This window comes from Rattus norvegicus, chromosome 14, assembly GCF_021556685.1.
Source record: "Rattus norvegicus strain SHRSP/BbbUtx chromosome 14, alternate assembly SHRSP_T2T, whole genome shotgun sequence".
Lineage (NCBI taxonomy): Eukaryota > Metazoa > Chordata > Mammalia > Rodentia > Muridae > Rattus > Rattus norvegicus.
Window position 1 is genome coordinate 78,914,681 of NC_141547.1, and position 18,293 is coordinate 78,932,973.

Genomic DNA, 18,293 nt, shown 5'->3' on the forward strand with positions numbered 1-18,293 from the left:
CCGGGCTCTGTTCTTCTCCTAACCCGCGTCTTCGGTGCCAGCCGGCCAGGTGGATGCAGGGTGCCTAGTGGGGCCGTGTTAGAAGCGCTGAACCTCGAGGGCAGATGCAGAGCATCACCAAAGCTCCCTTCTCAGCGGGTTCTCTGGTGGCTCAGACGAGGCTAGCAGAGGAGGAGGGACTGTCCACTGCTCTCCACCCCCCCACCAGCCCAGCTGTCAGGATGGATGGTTGCTCTGAGTCACTGTGCCTGGAGCTCTTGTCAAGGAGGACTAGATTCGCCTCCTGACAGTCTCCTGTGTGCTTTAATTACAGTGGAAAGAGAGGAGTGGGTCCTCGGGGCCCGGGCTGTCCTTGGGGTCCATCTGGTATGGCTGGCTGGACAGTATGCCTAGGTCATCAGACCAGGTGAGCATTTAGCTCTAATATCTAGTTCTGTTTGATTTAGAGGAGGTGCAAAGCAAGGGGAACAAGACCAAAGTAAAGAACGCAGAGTGTTGTGTGAGGATGTGCACTAGGAGCGCCTGGTCATCAAGCAAGGGCACGCTTGCCACTTTCTTAGGCCCTACCAGCTCCCCCATGGGTGGCAGTGCAGTGGCCGAGCCCTCGGAGGCTGGCACCCTCCCACAGGCTTGATGCTGGCTCTGCTGAGCTGCTGACTTTGGAGGAGCGGTTAGGAAAAGGGAGAGCCACGCTCCTGTCCCCGAGAGAAAGTGAGACCTGTGGGCTGCATTGTCACTCAGCTGCAAGTCCACGATGGTGTGCACCTCCCCTTGAGTCCTCTCAGCCATTCTGGGGTGGACACAGGTGTTGGGTCTATTTAAGATGAACAGATACAGGAGGAAGAGGAATGGAGATGGGGGAGGGGTCTTGTTTGGCTTCCCCCTCAGTCAGTGGCCCTTTAGGTGTGGGTGGATTTGACCCCTGTTGGCTGAACTGCATACCCCACCTCCCTGTGCCTCAGTGTCCCCACATGTAAAATGGGCTTCTTGCAGTGAGATTTAAATAGGACAACAAGGAAGAGAAAGCTTGGTGCCCTGCATACAATAGGCCGAGGAAATAAATGGATGAACAGATGGGTGGATTGATGGACAGAAGGATGGATGGATGAGTGGAATGATGGATGGATGGATGGATGGATGGATGGATGGATGGATGGATGGATGAATGGGTAGATTGATTTATGGACAGATGGATGGATGATATGTAGGTGGATATATGGACGGAAGGATGAACAGATAGACAGACGGATGGATGGATGGATGGATGGATGGATGGATAAATGCAAAGTGACAGTAAGGAGCCACTGAGAGAAGCAGTCTCTCTGAAAGAAGACACTCTCTGCAGGTTCTTGGGCACCCTGAGCTGCTGCTTCTTGAAGATGTCTTCCATGGGTTCAATCTGGATACATGTGGGCTTTCTCAATAACAGCGGGCTCATCACCACGGACACATGCGGGCAGCACTGGAAGGCCGCAGGCAGGGCTTGCTTGGGTACACTCTGGTTAAATCAAGCTCTTCAGTCTCCTTCAGCCTGGATGCTGGGACCTCCCTGAAGCTGTCCTTGCTCAGACACAGACTTCCTACACTACCACTCTCCGGTAACCCGCTGTGCTCAATGCTGCTGAGTGGGCTCCCCGGAGGAGTGGCAGAGAGTGGGGACCCCAGCACCCCTGAGGGAGAGTGGAGATGAGCAGCCTTCCGAGAGGAGGTGATTTTGATGTGCAAGTGAATTTCCTGGGACAGAGAAGCAGGAAGGGTGGTTTCAGCTGGAGAGGTCAAGGTGGCAGTGGCTCAGAGGCAGATGAGGGGGCAGTGTATTCTGGGAGCTTGTAGAACAGTTATCTCTTCAAATCAAACATGGTGAGCTGAGAGGTTCAGCACAACGGGGCAGGTTAGCAGGCTGTGAGCCAGGGAATGTGGTCGTGGGGGTGGGGTCTAGCAGGGCGTCAGGCTCTGGTCCACAGTGTCGGTTCAGTGAGGATGTATCCCCTCCCACTCCCATGCCACACGTCAGCCTCCCCCTCAATGTGATCCTTTAATAATGTAATCGTGAGCCCAGAGCCCAGATCTACCTGCCTGTGGCTGTCACTTCTCTTCCCCTCCCTTATGCCTGATCTGGACATATCCTAGGTGCACATATGTGACTCTGTCCATGGTTAGTCTTTTTTTTGGAGCTGGGGACCGAACCCAGGGCCTTGCGCTTCCTAGGCAAGCGCTCTACCACTGAGCTAAATCCCCAACCCCATGGTTAGTCTTTCTTAGGGACACCTGTCACTGGAGCAGAACAACAGGAATTATTCTATCCCAGTCTGGTGGAGTCACCATCAGACACCTGAGTGACACTGACACTCAGTAGGAGCCTGCAGCCTGTACTGAGGGGACACAGACAGTGCCCTGAGTTTGCTGACAGGACAGTCATGCCACTGGGTCTCCCTAGGACTGAGTGAGGGCGACAGGGAATGGTGTGCCACTCCACCTCTGCTTCAAGCCTCAAAATTGTCTCCAGACCTGGAGCTGTTCATGCCCTGCCTGTCCCTCTGGTCACCGTGGCATTCTCTTCAGGGAGAGGAGCATCAGGTTTCTGGGGGATACAAAGCCTGGCCCCAAGTTAGTGACTATGTGTTCTACATGACCTAGGCTTCATGATGGACAATTCAGTCCCTGTTCACCATGTTTCCAGATTGTCCTCACTAGAAGTCATTGCTGTTAGATGGGGCACTGGCTTCCGGGTCAGTGCTGGGGACTCTCTGGAGCCAGAATCTGGATCTCTGGAACCAAAATCAAACAGAGACCATTGTTACTCTGGCCCCTCTGCTCAGGTTATGCCTAATGGAAGCCGAGGCTTCAGTGTAGCAGAGACAACTGGCCACTGGACTGCCCTCTATCTCTTCCTATTAAGAAAATAGCCAAGGAAGGACATCTTCCTAGTGCACAGAACAGTGAGGTGCCATCCAGGCCCTCACTGTTGGACCCTCATCTAGCATGCTTTCTTTGTACTAAACCATATCCACCTACCTTTATGTTCTCTGGCAGGTGCTCTGCCCCCATCAGTACCAGGCAGTACAGGAACCTCCTGAGGTCTAGGACCTACGATGGAGTTAGCCTCCTCAGCTTGGCTGATGTCCCCGTCACCTTTGCATGACCCTCCAAAGCTGAAACAGCAGAGGGGCTGGAGGGACTGGACTCGAGCCCTGGCCAATGGCCAGCCTAGCTTCTGTGAACCCAGTGTTGGGCAGGAAGTGCTGTCTACTGGAGGTCGAAGGGCAGGGTAGCTGGTGTGGGTGGGTCTGGCATGAGGCCAGCACACCCTTGCTTGCTTGTGAAGGGCCTATTGATGGGGTTCTACATCACCGGGACACAGTGGCCGCACAGTGGTCCCTAAAGAATCGTGGGATCAAAGTATGGGCAGTTCAGCTCCCATTAGGTTTGGGGGCAACTCCTCCCCACCTCAGCTCCCAGGGGATGTGACCTCCCCACTGTACATCTATGTCCCCTCCCATCTGTCATTGTCTTCACGCGGCCTCTTGATTGCAGGTCTATCCCCGCCAGGCTGCTCTCTTGTGTAGACAGTCACTGGATAAAGCCTATTCAGTTGAGAATGTTCTCACTCTATCTCCACACTCTATTTCCAAGCGAATTTGCACTCTGGGGCCCTGGGGGTATCTATGTAGGGGACATTCCTCATGCAGCTACAGGACTGACATCCTGGCCGGGTCCCACTTGGCCTCTTCCCTTTGCTTCTCCTGAGCAACCCTTCCCCCGTGCTGGCTTCCTTGTTCTGGAACCATCTGACGTCTTTCCAGGCCTGTGCCCTGGAGGTTCCAGTCCCTCAGATCTCCTCTCACCTCTGCCGTCCTCCCAATCTGTCTGCTGCTCCCAGGCCTACTCTCCCATGCCTTCTTTCTAGAATCCTTCCAAGAGGGCCCTGGCTAGTGGAGTCCCCACTGTGGCTTTTCTGGAGTTGTGGTGGACATTTGGTAGCTCCTCTTGTTCCCTTCAAGGTTGGGGACTCTCTGTCCTGTGTCTCAACCAGTTTTCTTCCCTAAAGCAGAGGGTGTGAAATGCCATGTGCCAGATGTCACCACTGTATCCCCTTGGCCACTCTGTGAGGCAACACTGTCATCATTTTGATCTTACAGAGGAGGGCATAGGCTCTGAAAGCTAAAACCACTCACCCAAGGTTCTGATGTAGTTGGAGCTCAGATCTCTGCAGGTCCCTTTGACAGGTGCTCCTTGGTTGTCACACATAGCAGTCACCACTAGCAGTTGCAGGTGCTTGGCTCACCCTGGCCTTGGCTTATTAGCTGGCTGAGCCTGAGAGGCCCTAGACAGACTATCCTTGGGGGGTTGTAGCTGGTCAGTAAGGTGTGGTTCTCCCAGTCTCAGGTAGACAGGGTCACTGCATACAGAAAGTATAGGCTGTCACTCCTTGTGTGTAAATCCAGGGTCCTCTCCTGGTCTAAGCTTGGGCATGGGTTAAGCTTCTCCACAGGGATTCCAGAAGGAGCCGGGGTGCTAAGCTCCTTTGCAGGTAGTCTGGAGCTCAGAAGCCAAGCAGTCAGGCTGCCTACACAGGCAATGAAGCAGTTAGCCCACCTGGAAGACCCACCAAGGCCAAAGGTGTGGAGTTGCAAGGGGCTTCAGGCAGAGTCAAAGGGGGAAAGAAAACTTCTTACCCACAAAGGACCATACATCCTGGCCAGCCATACCATAGCCCCTGGAATTATAGCCTTCCCAGAGGCCTAGCTGATGTTGGGTTTTCTCTTGTAAAGACTTCCAGGTCAGAACTCCTGCCGTCTCCATTTGATGGCAGACTGAAGGTATGAGTGCTGTCTGGCTGCTGTAACAAGCAACCCCAGACCCAGTAACTTGGAACACGTGTGTTAGTATACAAAACAAGGCTGTGACTTCTTCAGCTTTAGGAGATAGCACAGTCACTTGCCTTTCCATCATCCGTGCGCCACCTTCACTCTAGCCCTGTTCCACACCTCACTGTAGCCTCTGGCTTCAGAGGCCATATGTCCTCACCCCTCTCCACTCACTTTCCTTTCCCTCTGATGATGGCGTTTCATCCTGGGTGGATAGTTTGGAATCATCTACCCAGCTCAGACCTTTAACAAGAACAGTTCTTCACAGCTAGTTTGCTAGGTGAAATGACTACACAGTGTCCCTGGGTTAGGATATCTGTCTCTGTGGTCCAGTATGCAGTCTGAGTGCATTTCAAGCCTGGAGACTCTGCATTTTCCCAGAGGCAGGGTATGTGGCTGAGTTGTGCATAACACACATGCCCTGACCCAGGGAGCAGCAGAGCCATCCTCTGCTCATGGGAATATCATGGCAGGCATAGCCAGGACTCGCCCCCAGCTCTCTCACTCCTCCTACTTGGCCTAAAGTCTAGAAATGACATCAGAATTTAACAGCAAAACCATAATTGGAAGCACAGATGAATGCTATCATGAGTAACCCTGCTTGCCTCAGAACTTTGTAGAGGTTTCTTTTGGCCCAGGGAACAGATACACAGAGGGAAAGAATGCTTTAGAGGCTTCCCAGAAGTCTATAGCAAACTATGGAGCCCCCAGGTGTGTCCCACCATGTTTATTTCACTGGGCTATTCTTGGTGCGGGGAGATGACCATGAATGGTCTGTCTCTGTCCCTAGGGCTCAGGCTCCTGGGAGGGAGACAGACTGAAGTGAAGTGAGGTTGGGGTCAAGTCCCAGAGGACAAGGAGACTCAGAGGTTGGCTCCAGGTGGGGAGAGTAATGGACACAAACCCAGGCATCTTGCAGGGGAAACCTGTATAGGTTGTAGGGAGTGGAGTACGGAAATAACATGGGAAGGAGACCAGAGCCCATGCTGGGGGAGTCTCAGCTTCATTTTCTTTGGGCTTAAGACAGATACAGGAAAGTGACCTAGCCTGTCCTGTCCCTGGCCATGACTAGAGATGACTCTTTAGGTAGGGTTCAGTGAGGCCTGGACTCCAGCGATCTGGGTCCAGGATAGCTCAGACAGGCGGAGGTGTCTGCAGATGTCTGGCCCTTGGTGCTCGTTTGAATGCACAGTGTGTATCTTTGCATTGGTAGAGACTTATGTGACTCAAAGGTAAGGTGGTGTTCCTTGGAGACCCTGGATGAGGGGACAGCTGAACCCAGATGGAGGCAGAGAAGAGAAGAAGCGAGAGTTAGCCCAGGCGTTGAGCAGATGGGGGCTCCGGAGTCCTCACAGTAGCTCTTCCTCATGATAGTCCACCCACGGCCTCTGGGGACCTTGTTAAAATGCTGGCTTGGATGTGGTGGGCCAGGATGAAGCCAGAGAGCATTTCTAACGAGGTCCCCGGCGACTGAGGAGGCTGGTCTATAGAGTGTGGGGGAGGCAGTGGTGCAAGGCTTACACACCGTGTGACAGATGGGGAACCTGGAGCAGGAGAGAAGTGAGCAGCGTGGGAATGGGCGTGGCTGGTGCTCTATCTGGCTGTCCTGAGGATGAGCTTGGGTACAGCCTCTTAAAGCATCAGCACCCCATGCTTGGGAAGGAAGAGATCCCTGGGTCTATTGAGCACTTCCTGTGGGCCAGACACGACCCATGCCCTTACTGGAGGCTGGCGCCCTTTCCTTGCTTCTTCAGTGCCAGAAGCTCCGGGAATCTCTGATACTGTGACTTTTAGCCAGGCCAGGAGGACTCTGGATACCTAACTGCTGGTCAGGGACACTGCTGCGTATAGAAGCCCTGAGGACTCCGTCTGCATCTTCATCCATGTCTTTGCTCTGAGGCTTCTGCTTCCTGAGAAGCAACACCAGAGAGACACCCATGGATCCCCCTGACCAGTGTGCTTTTCTGGAGTTAGATAGTAGTATTGCCCATGGTGGGGGCAATTCCTATGCCCACCCTACTTCTGCCAGGCTCTGAGTGGTGGAAGAGTCAGGCCAAGCCTTGGAGATCCCTGGGGACAAGCTTGGGGGTTGGTATGCCAAGGACAGATACAAGCCCCACAGAGCCCATCTAGAGCCCTGTAAAATGCACCACACCAGTCTCAACTAGACAGAGGTTGATAAAGAAAGAAGAAACGTACCAACTTGTACAAATATAGTCCCCACCCCCAAAGGTCGCATACAGATGATGTCATCTACCCTGTGTTAGGGCTTGCGGACCGTCACCTACAGGGACAGAGCTGCTGGAGAGGTAGGAGGGATAGGCTTCACACTCAAGCCACAGCTCTGCCTTTTAACATTGGTGCTTGGACCAGATTCTCTTTTCCCATCTGTACAATGGGAATGTGCTCCTGAAATGACTACTTGCTGATGGAACATGTAACTGCTGTCAAGGGGCAGACGCTTGGAAGAGGGTGTTAGCATAGGGTGGGCAGTGCCATCAGGGCAGGACAGATGTATAGCTGGAAGAGGATGAAGCTGGCAGGCAGGAGGACAGCTGTCCAGCTGTGCCCACATCCCATGCCCAATAGAGGTCTGTCTCTAGTTGGCTTTTTCTTTGGGGTCTGGAGGAGACTCTGAGTCAAAACCTGCGAGCCCACACTTGTCTCTGGAATGGGGATCGGTGCCCTCTGCCCTCAGGGATGGCATTAATTCAGTAGCTGTGTTCTTCCTACTCTGTGGCTTTTCTTTAATCTGAAGCCAAGAGACACTGGCCGTGCCCGCCCAGCCTCGTGGTCTGAAGAGCTGCCGAGGTTATAGTTACTTTGGTAAAGGTGTAAAGTGGCCTTTAAGGTAGGCGCAGATTTGCTGAGTAGCTCTGGTTGGCACTCCTGGACCTGGGGCTTACATTCCTTTCCTGGTGGTGTTTGGGTGAGGGGCACTTGCTTGGGGACTTGCTTCCACCTGTTTCGAGAAGATGAGATTAGCATCTAGAGAGGACCCCCACCGGACCCTCGGGAGTGGCTGGGGCCTGGATCTAGGTGCATTGTGACTCAGTTGGAGCCCGACACACAGGTCTCCCACAGAAGGCTCCACACCGACTGTTTCCAACCATCTGAAAGTAATAAGGCTGAATCGAGGGATGAAATACCTTTAACATGAAGTTTTATCTTGTGGTTTGTGTTTCTTTTGGTCAGAAGAACACATCTCGATGTGGAGCTGCTGCGGGAAGGGCCAAGGAAGCCGTGTGTCCCTGCCAGGACCTCACAGGGAGCAGCCAGCTGGAACCTCTGAGGGCAGGCAGCTCGCAAGAGTGTCCCCTGACCTCCCTCCTCCACCTTTGCCGCTTTGGCCAGACTCCATGCATAGCTGGGTGCCTTTCTCAGACCAGAGCTGCTGAGCTTGGGCTGGCTCTCAAGCCTCCTGGGACTCCTCTCAACTTAGGACCTGTTGCAGCCTCGAGAGGATTTCTGGGTAATCCCTAGAAGTGGGTCTGAGTGAGGGTCTCCTTGATCTTTGTGCTCCCCTGTTTCAGGTCCGTTTTCCCAGCTTGCTGCAGCCCCCTAAGCATCTTACGGCCCTGTCTTCTGCCCTTGGCCCTAGCCAGTCCTAACTACTGCTTGCCCAGGTTCCAACACATTCTATCCTCCCTGTCACCTCTCATACTCCACATCCAGAGTCTGCCCAACCCTTGTGGCTCTGAACTCTGAGGACCAGGCCTTGACTGTTTATCACCACGTTCCCAGGTCTCGTACTTAGTATGCTCCATGGTCTGGGGTTTGTGACTGGGTATCACTGCTAAGCCTTTATTTGAGGCCTAGGGTCAGCTCTCAGATTCATAGAACACTTGGGTAGGACATCTGAATGTGCTTGGTTCAGGTAGGTCCACAGAGAGGAAATAGACAGGTCCTGGGGGACATGGGGAAGTGGAGGTAGCCCCTGGGGGCATGGGGAGGAGGAGGACAGAGCTCTGGCCTCAGCAGAATACTGACTAGGTGATGCAGGTGATGCTGGTGAAAGTGCCCAGGACGAGAGAGGAAAAAGGGACTTTTTCTATGACTGACCTGGGGAAGCTTTGTGGAGGAGGCAACATTAGACGTTTGGACAGGCCTTGCAGGATGAAGAGTCAGCCATGGACGTTCTTGGCAGGAAGAGCAGTGAGTGTTGGGGATTTGATGGCAGCAGAGAGCAGTGTGTCTGCACCCTGGGTCATGTGGGCCTCTGAGATGAGATGGAGGAGGAAAGAAACTCAGGAAGTGGATTGGCTAGGCCAAGTTTTCACCTTGGTCTTGGTGGCAGTGGTGAGCTATAGAGTCACACAGGAAGCATGCAGCTCTCCCTTCCAGCAATGCTTCGACAGCACCCAGCCGGCCGTGGTCAGATGCATGCTTACACTGCGTGACGTTCTGTGTACCTTGGTCCAGGCACACCCCACTGATCTCTGCCTGGTCCAGGCACACCCCACCCTTGCCATCTTTTTGTCCCTCTAGTTGTCAGCCCTGCAGGTCTTTGCAGCCCCGCAGTGTGGGAGAACGAGAAAGTGGTTTTGTTCGAGACCCTGCTTTGGGACTCGGGAATCCTGGGGGAGAGGAGCTTTGAAACCTTGCAGAGAACACAGACATGCCCGAGGACTGCCTCAGGTTCCTTCAGACTGACATGTAGAGCTCTGCCTTCAAGGGCTGCCTATTCTGTTCCTGTGGCTGGCCTCATGCTTTTCTCATGCCTTGGATTTTTCTGCTCTTCCTGGTCGCCCCCTAGCCTTTCAGGGGGGACAGCCTAGTCTTGCATCAGAGAGCTGAGTGGTTCCCACCCTTAGTCCCAGGCCCCAAGTGTTTCTGACTTCCTGAGAAGCCTGCTTGAGGCCTTGTCACCTAGGGCATCCCTGAGGGAAGTGGGGGCTGGCTAGCGGGGGGCGGGGATGAAAGCTTCACCCAGCAGGAGGAGCATCTGCCCCACCTTGGTTATTTGGGCAGGCCTGGGCACTTGGATATAACAGCTCATGCCTCAGCTCTGCCCCCTGCTGGTGGGGCTTGGCCCACACACTTGCTCTCTGATCTGTAGGGCAACTTTACAGTGTGTGGCCAAGGCTTGCTTCCTCACCTGGGGCCCTAGGCAAGTGACAATTGGCTAGTTCCACTTCGAGTTGTGTCGTCATCTTAGGGAACCAGATGAAAACAGCGTAATTACAACTGGGTAGCTAAAGCCGTTTACCCCTAGGCTGGCTCTTTCCTGACCTATGTACCCAGGCTGCTACCTCCAACTCCCCAGCTCCCTGACAATCCCTGCCGTGGATCCAGGGAATGGTGTCTTTATTGTTGGGAGGTGACAGAACATGGCGCTATAACTTCCATGGAAGCTAAGAGTCTGTCCTTCTTCCCCAAGGTCCCATCTTTATCCAGGCATTTCCCTGGCACCAGACACAGGCAAATGAAGGTTGTTCCCTTCCAGGACAGGACACTTCCTCACAGAATGTGGGATCTTTGCGGAAAGGCAAGAACAGTCTTGGTAGCTGGGCTCTGAGGTCTGGGAACACTGAGTGTTTAGTAAGGATTCCTGACTCAGCAGAGAGACAACGCTGCCCTCTGCCTCAGAGTTCTTCCTTGCCTCCTCCAGCCTGAAGGCCTTGGAGAAAAAAACTCCCAGAGGCACCCACCCTCTTACGCCCAACCAGGGACTTTCTGGTTAACCAGCGGGCCCCTGTGCTCCTTTACTCCTGAGCATGCCTGCTCTGTGCTGGGCTGAGTGGCAAGAGCTAGCAGCCGCACTGGGAAGAAGCATGGGTCCTCAGTGAGTCTGAGAAGCCCAGTTCAGTGGCACAGGGAGACGGCAGGGCATTTTCAGGTGGCTATAATGGTCAGTGCTGTAAGGGACATGTAGGGAAGGCAGGGCAGTTGTTCCTGAGACAGTGACCTTTTAGACTTTTGCTGGCAGAGCTTGGGTGCTTCTGGGAGTGGTCACTGCAAGGATTGTTGTGCAAAGGCCCTGGGGCACAGGAAACCTGCTTCGTTGGAAGGTCTGTGGGAGACCAAGTGCTGGTGAGGTGGGCAAGCCATAGGGTGTAAGAGTCTAAGGCCCCAGGAACCCCAGGAGGCCTAGCTACTCTCAGCCAACATGTGTAGGGAAGACGCCACTCCCTCATGGGGTCACACAGCCACTGTGGACAGCCTCCCTGGGCTTTCCTCACATCTCCCTGGAGGCACTTGTATCTTTGCCTAGCTAGGACCTTTCCTGACCTGTGACCTCAGGACCCTCCCTGAAGCTGTAGAGTGAACTGTTATAGCCAGGGTTCATCACCTGGAAGACGTTGGTGAATGGATGGATGAGTGAGTGAATGAATGAATGAATGAATGAATGAATAAACAAATGAATGGCATCCTGGGATAGATACCCCATGATGAACAAAGTTCCCAGATCAAAACCTCTGGTCCAAGTCCCTCTGCACTGGTGGGAAACTAGGGTCATGGTGAGGTGAGAAAAGAGACTCTAACTGCCCGTCCAGTGCTCCCTCAGTGTACTTTGGGCTCCCTCTGCTAGAACCAGTTCCCCCTCCCCCAGCCAGCACATAAAATGGTAATGTTCTCATTTATTCTTTAAAAATTAATCTAAAAATATATTATGCAGCGTCTCGATCACAGTTGGGAACCATTTAATTAATCCCAAGTGGTGGGACAGCAGACAGCCGCCTTAATTTGTTACAATTCCTCTGGCCTACATGGCCTATTTTGAAGCGGCAGTTCCCAGCTTGAAAGGTATTTCTGCAAGAGTTTGGGGCACCTGTCCCCTTCCACCGGTTCGCTTCTCTGTCTGCCTCCTGGGCTTCCCTCTGCTGCTCCAGGACTTACAGCATCCTCTGCAGCATCCAGTCCTCAAGTGTGACCCTGTGGGTTGGCAACCTGGTATCACCTGACATTTGTTGGGGCCCAATCTGAGCTGTGAGCCTCATGAGGATGAAGTAGAAGAGGCCCTGCAAGGGAGGGAGCTGAAGTGTGCCTTGCAGGTATCCTTCGGGGGAGGGAGGCCTGGATGATTGGCAGGTGTCCTCCAGGGGAGGGAGGAGGCATGGAGTAATTGGCAGGTACTGTGGATTGGAGAGAGCTAAGGTGTAATTGGCAGGTACCCTCTGGGAGAGGGAGGCATAGAGTGGTTAGCCTAGCCATTGCATATATCCAAGCATGTAAGCAGGAACATAGACTCCTGATCCAAATGTGTCCTCAAATGAGACTGTGACAGTTATCCAGGGCTGTGTGACAGCACCAGGTATGGGGTTTGTTCTCTAACACTTCCCAAGCCAGCCGTATCAAATGGAGGTGTGGCACAGCTACTCTTCCTGAGGCCCTAGGGAGGCTGTCCCCACCTCCCCGCTTGTGCTGCGATTGCTGCCATCTTGGTGTTCTTGTCTTGTGGACACATCACTGGCATTCTCCCTCATGCTCCCATGTTCCCTGCAAAATGGGGTCTATTTTAATGACTCTCTGTGACCTGTGGACTTCTGTAGCACCTGTCCCCAAGCACAGCCATGTTCTGAGATGCTGGGGTGAGGGCCTTACTCAGCACATGGTTTGGGGACTGTCTTAGGGTTTTATTGCTGCAAAGAGACACCATGACCATGGCAACTCTTATAAACTCACTTCACTGGGGCCAGCTTACATTTCCTCAGCTCAGAGGTTTGGTGTCCATTATGATCGTGGTGGGAAGCATCCATGCAGCCAAGGCGTGGTCCTGGAGAGGAGCTAAGAGATGTGCAAATGGATCCTCAGGCAGCAGGAAGAGAGTGCGCAACTGGGCCTGGCTTGAGCTTCTGAAACCTTTAAGCCCACCCCTAGTGACACACTTCCTCCTACAAGACCACACCCCCTAATAGTGCTAGTCCCTATGAGTCTATGGGAGGCATTTTCATTCAAACCATCGTTCAACACTTAAGAGAGTTACGAACCAGCTGAGACCTTTACATATTTACTATTCTAGGGACATCTTGGAGCGGGTCTGCTAAAGGCTATAGTAAAATCAGACAGGCAGCCCCAAACCAGCGTACCAAGTGTCTGACGTGCACCATGTAGGCCCTTGGGCTCTTTCTCACTCTGTTAAATCTGCCAGGCTCCACCTGCAAGACCCCAGTCTTCAGTGTCCTTTTCTGTATCCTGTGTATTTGGAAACTGAGTCAGGAAGAAACAGGCCATAATGCCTGAGGCCTGTATTGCTGGGCCTGTACAACCTTCACACCTCTGACCACACCAAGCTTTATCTCCTGGCATCAGTGTCATGTTGGGAGGGTGTGTTGCAGCCAGGGGCTGGATGGGTCTCAGGATGCAGATGCTGATTGCTGAAACTGAAACAGTCCCAGGCTCTGGGCATGGCTAGTCTCTCCTGCTTGAGCAAGGCCTTGGCAACCTCTGGGATTATGTGGAGCTCTAAGTTTGAGGCACCAGATGTGGGAGAGGCTTCGGTAGACTGGCTGACTGTTGTAGGCTCTTCTGAGCACCCTCCTTGGTAGCCATGACTAAGCCAGCTTTGTCCTGGGATGTGTGTGTTGCTCCCCATACCTCCCTGGTGGCAGCACTTCAAGCTCTCTTGTGGGCCTGTCTCGAAGTCAGAAGGCTTGGGACAGAGGGATAGGGGATTCTACATGGGCACGGGGGTGGCCCCAGCCTGTTGTAATACAACTTCTGGAAAAAAAACAAAGCTCAGAGAGGTCCAGGGACTTGTCCAAGGTCAGTGGCCAGAATCACAGGATAGTGACCTGGTGTGTAGGGCCACACGTGGTGGTGACCTCAGAGGGCTCATGGGACTTGACAATGGTGAGTTTGGGGTTTCTTCAGCTTTGGGCACCTCCTGTGCTGGGTGTTGTGAGACCTGGCTGTCACCCTGACAGGGTCTTGGTATACCACTGAGTGTGTGGATTCTGGGGACTGTCATTCACAAGCCAATAGCTCCTCCCAGAGCTTCTTCCCTTCCCTGCAGGAAGGGTCTAGATGCAGGATTGTCTTGCAGGATAGAGTAAGGATTACACAGCGGTGTCAAGTTCAAGGGCCTAGGCAGGGGGCATATCTGATAACTGTTGGCTGCTGTAAAGATCATCCTAGACACCCGGCAGTCACTGGTTCAGGTAGCATGTGTTGCAAGCTCACTTGGAACCTAGTACCAGGTGGGCCTGACACTGAGTGCTTCTGGGGGACTTCCTGGCCCAAGTCCATAGATGGCTTAAGCCTTCAGAAGAACAAGTACCACATCCAGCCATTCAGGGCATAGGCGAGAGGAAGTGGCTTTACACCTGACCTGTGATGCTATGTCTACGTCCTTTAAAAAACATAGAGGGAGAGTCTGGGAAGTACCTACTTCTTGTTACAGGAATCTCTGAGTGAATGGCCATGTTTGACCTTCGTGGGACCTATACCCCATTGACCAAACCCTTCCCTTCTCCTGGTGAGGCACAGTGGGGTTCTACAGTTAAGCAAGGCACAGTGCCTCTACCCCTTTATGGACAGAGTGACTTCCTCACATCAAACCCAGGCCTAGGAATGAGGAAACTCAGCTTTTAGGGGCTGATGGGAGGTTGTGGAGATGGGGCCTTTCTTTGTGTCATCTTGGGAAGGGGTGCGAGCCTGGCTTGGTAGGTCTGAAGACTCTCTAGAAACTAAGTTGGAGCTCAGGGACTGGAGCTGGGCAGGGCCAAGTGGTTACGTGTGTGTGGTGTGTGTGCGTATATGCATGCATGTGTATTATTCCTCAGGTGCCATCCACTTTGGTTTTAGAGAAAGGTCTCTTACTGGCTCAGAGCTCACCGGTTAGGCTAATCTGGTTGGTCAGGAGGCCCTAGGGTCCTCCTTTCTCCATCTCTGGGTTTATAAGCCTGTGCCCTTGTGCCAGGGCTTTTAGTCTGGGTTTGGGGATTGAACTCAGGTCTTTATGCTTGTGAGGCAAGTACTTTCTAGACTGAGCCATCTCCCACAACCCCTAATAGTGTCTTGTGCTCAGAGCCTGGGGTTCCAACCTCTAGGAGCTGCTTCCTGACCACAAGAGAGAGTGGACTCCTGCTGCCCCAGGGACCACGTGAATCTGCCGGCACTGCTCTTGCCTCTGCATTTGGAATCACTGGAGTTCCGTTTCCCACTAGGCCTTACACATTCTGCAGTCGGTCCTAGGTCAGCCCAGTAAAAAGCTGCCCTCTTTGATGGAGCGAGCCCAGGAGCTCTCTGGCAGGCCAGGATCTATCCTGAGGCCTTTGGGGATATGAAAGGGAAGTGGGAGTGCTCCTGGCAGGAACTCCAGGGCCCAGCCTGTGGTGTGCTCCTGGAGCTAAGCCCAAGAAGAAAGCTGTGAGGTTCTCCAGCCTTCTCTACTCACAGGGTTTCTGCAGCCCCGCTAATGAGGTTTCCCCTATAAAGTGTTGTATACAGCAGTCTGCCTTCAAGAGTGTCCAAGTGGCTAACTGGCTGCTCACGTGAATAGCAATTATAACCAGCTGTGGGCAGGAGACATGCTAATTGGATGTCTCCCATTGTAAATCACAGTTGCCAAGGTTGAAGGAAGAAGCGGGTGCCTTGAAGGTGGTGACGCCTGTTTCCCTGGTGCCTGTGAAGTTTCTGCGTTTGCTGAGCAGCTCACAGTGTACACAGATCAAGGGACTCCAGAGGGGGCGGTGGGGGGAAGGGAACTGCACTGTTACTATGTCCTCGTAGTGCTCATAGTGCCCTTGAGAAGGAGAGGTGAGATGCTCAATCTAGGGGCTGTGCCTTTGTGTAGAGGGTGCTCTGTTGTTTTTGGACCGTGATGGGTGGGAATGTAGCTGTGTGCTGTAGCGTTGGCCTGTGGTGCTGGAGGAGGCACTCAGGCCTTTGGAACAGGCCTTCTGAGGGATCACTTCCGGCTTGAGACCCACATTGTTGGGTAAGAGTCAAAGCAAGTGACACATCTGAACCTCAGCTTTCTCTGTGTTAAGCTGGGGTGGGGTGTGTAGTCCCCCATATGGAGCTAGCGAGTGTGTACCTGGGCCTCTAGGTGGTGTAGCTCTTCTGCCTGCACAGGACAGACACTGGGGGCTGAGACTGTGTGGGGCAAGTGCCAGACTTCAGAATGCAGTAGTGTGGTACTTGCTTTCCACCTGGGTGACCATGTTCATGTAGTGCTTAACCAGCCTGCCTCACCTTCCCTATCAGGAAACCAGGTTCTTTACGATGTCAAGAGGACGTCTATCTTGACGTCTATGCTGAATGAGGAGGTGACACCTTACTGGATTGTTGGAAGGATGGAGCTAACACGAAGCATATAGTAAGCAGTCATAATGCTGGCTTCCCAACTCATGAAGTTACCTTTGTGGAGGACAGGCCAGCCTCACTGGGATTCTGAGATCCCTGAGTGCAGCTGCCAGGTCCTGTGTATGTGACAGGCACCTGCCTTTGGATCCTTGCTGGTCTGTCTCGGGATTGTGGCTAAGAAAATGAGGCAATTCTCTGCAGCCTGATGCTTGGCATGGGCACCCAGCATTCCACCCCCAGGCTCACATGTGGATGTGCACACAGGACAAGAATGAGGCTTGGTTGTAGGTCCTGGCGTTCCCTCCTTGGCTCACCTACATGAAGGCAGGGCCACTTGTCCCTAATCATTTTGATTAAATTTATATCCGGGACTTTGCTCCCTCCTTACTCCCCCAGAACAAGGCTGGGACTTAATTCCATGTGAGCACTCCACCTGCAGAGTCTGGCCACAAGTCATTAAGACACCAAGCAGTCATTCAAACATGGAGGGCCATCGCTTCCCAACAGGCCAGCTCAGGTGCCCCACGGAACCTTCCAGAAATGAAAGAAAACAAGCCAACCTTCCCAGGCCTTTGCTGCTGCTAGCTACTGATAGAAGGGAGACTAGACAGAGAGTTAGGGACCATGGGTTGTTACAGTAGCAGGCCTGCGCCTTAGTCACCCGGGTCCTCAGAACAGAGTTACCAGGTGACCTTTCTTTGGCGGCTGAGTTATAAACAGCAGGTAAGGGGCCTGACCATTCCGTACACCAGGGAAAAGCCCAGTAGGTTAGAGTGGGGAAGAATGTATGTGGGTGGAGCTGTGTGTGACTTTGACCCACTGAGCCCATTCCAAACTGGGGCAGGGGGTCAGCAGGGGAGGTCAGGATTGGGGGTGGGGAGCAGGTTCATTTTTGGAGATGAAGCCTAGTTGGCAAAACTAATAGAAACTCCCTGAGTCTGTCTCCACCTCCCACCACAGACAGACTCCTTGCTTACTCTCACAGCTAACATATAATGTGCTCAGGGAGCAGGCAGGAGCAGAGGAGAATTTGGAAATCTGTGTTGGGGCCCGGCCAGACCCACGGCTCATTGATATCATGGAAGGCGGAGGTCACGATAGCTCTGAGCCTAGTTCTCTAAGCCCCTTGAAGCGGCTCTCAGCTCCCCAGTGAGGTTGGAGGTGGAGAGAGCCTGGCCTTTTCCTCCCCTGTTGCTAGCTGTTTGCAGAGGATTTCCTTCCAGGGACTTGAATGGATGAGAGAGAGAGAGAGGTGGGAATTTTACACTGTACTAAAAAAAAAAAAAAAAAAAAAAGTCACCACGATGCACTGGGGACTGACTTTCAAAGCAAGGCCCTGGGGCTGTGGAAGCTTGCTCCTGAGGGCCGACAGCACTGTAGATATTTCTTCTTGGTGCCGGATGTGAAAACTTAAAGCTTCACAATGTTGTGGCACAGGAAGATTGAACGGCACGGAGCTCACAGACCCATATATGGCGTAAAAACATGGATTGGACATGATTTCAGAGCAATGGGAAAGCACGGGCCTGCCTCCTTATACAGAATTATGTGTGCTGTTGGGAGAGCCTGTCGGAGCTTTGCAGGAAGTGCATCAGTTGGCAGGGGATGACAGCACTCAGTAAGGGGCACTTAGGGTCTCTCAGCATTCCTTCCAGGGCTCTGCAGAGCCCTGTGTATGCTGTTGGCTAGCAGGCTTATCTGAGGTCAGTCCAAGATGTCTCCAGTCCTCAGTTTCCCATCCATGACTTCCAGTGAGCTTGAAAATGGGTGATCATGATTCCCCCCCCCCCCTTAGAATGTTGGCTTAGCGCACTCCAGGAATGCCAGCAAAGCTGTAAGATCTCCAGGCCTCATTCAACAGACCCAGCCTGCCCTCTGGCATTCAACCACCCACACTACAGTTTAGATCATCTCCCTACCAGTTCATCCTCTTACCTCTGGGCTTCCCTCTTGCTCCCTCCACTTGTGACGCTCTCTTCCCCCTCAGCTCTGGACAGACGGTCATCAAGTCTATTGATACTGATATGTCATTGATTTGTCTCTGTTCATTCCGTTCTGATCCTTGATATTTATCTCACCCCCTTTTCTGTGGCTTCCTGAGGGAGGCCTTGGTGGCTAAAGTTTAACCCTCTTGTCTCTCATACACTTTGAAGTCGCACGTCTCCCACTCAGGGC

At 53.1% G+C, this 18,293-nt stretch overlaps 1 protein-coding gene across 6 annotated transcripts in view; it reads left to right on the top strand.

The window, feature by feature from the left end:
- Positions 1 to 18,293, top strand: part of Sorcs2 (sortilin-related VPS10 domain containing receptor 2) — a 363,891-nt gene that overhangs the window by 96,674 nt on the left and 248,924 nt on the right.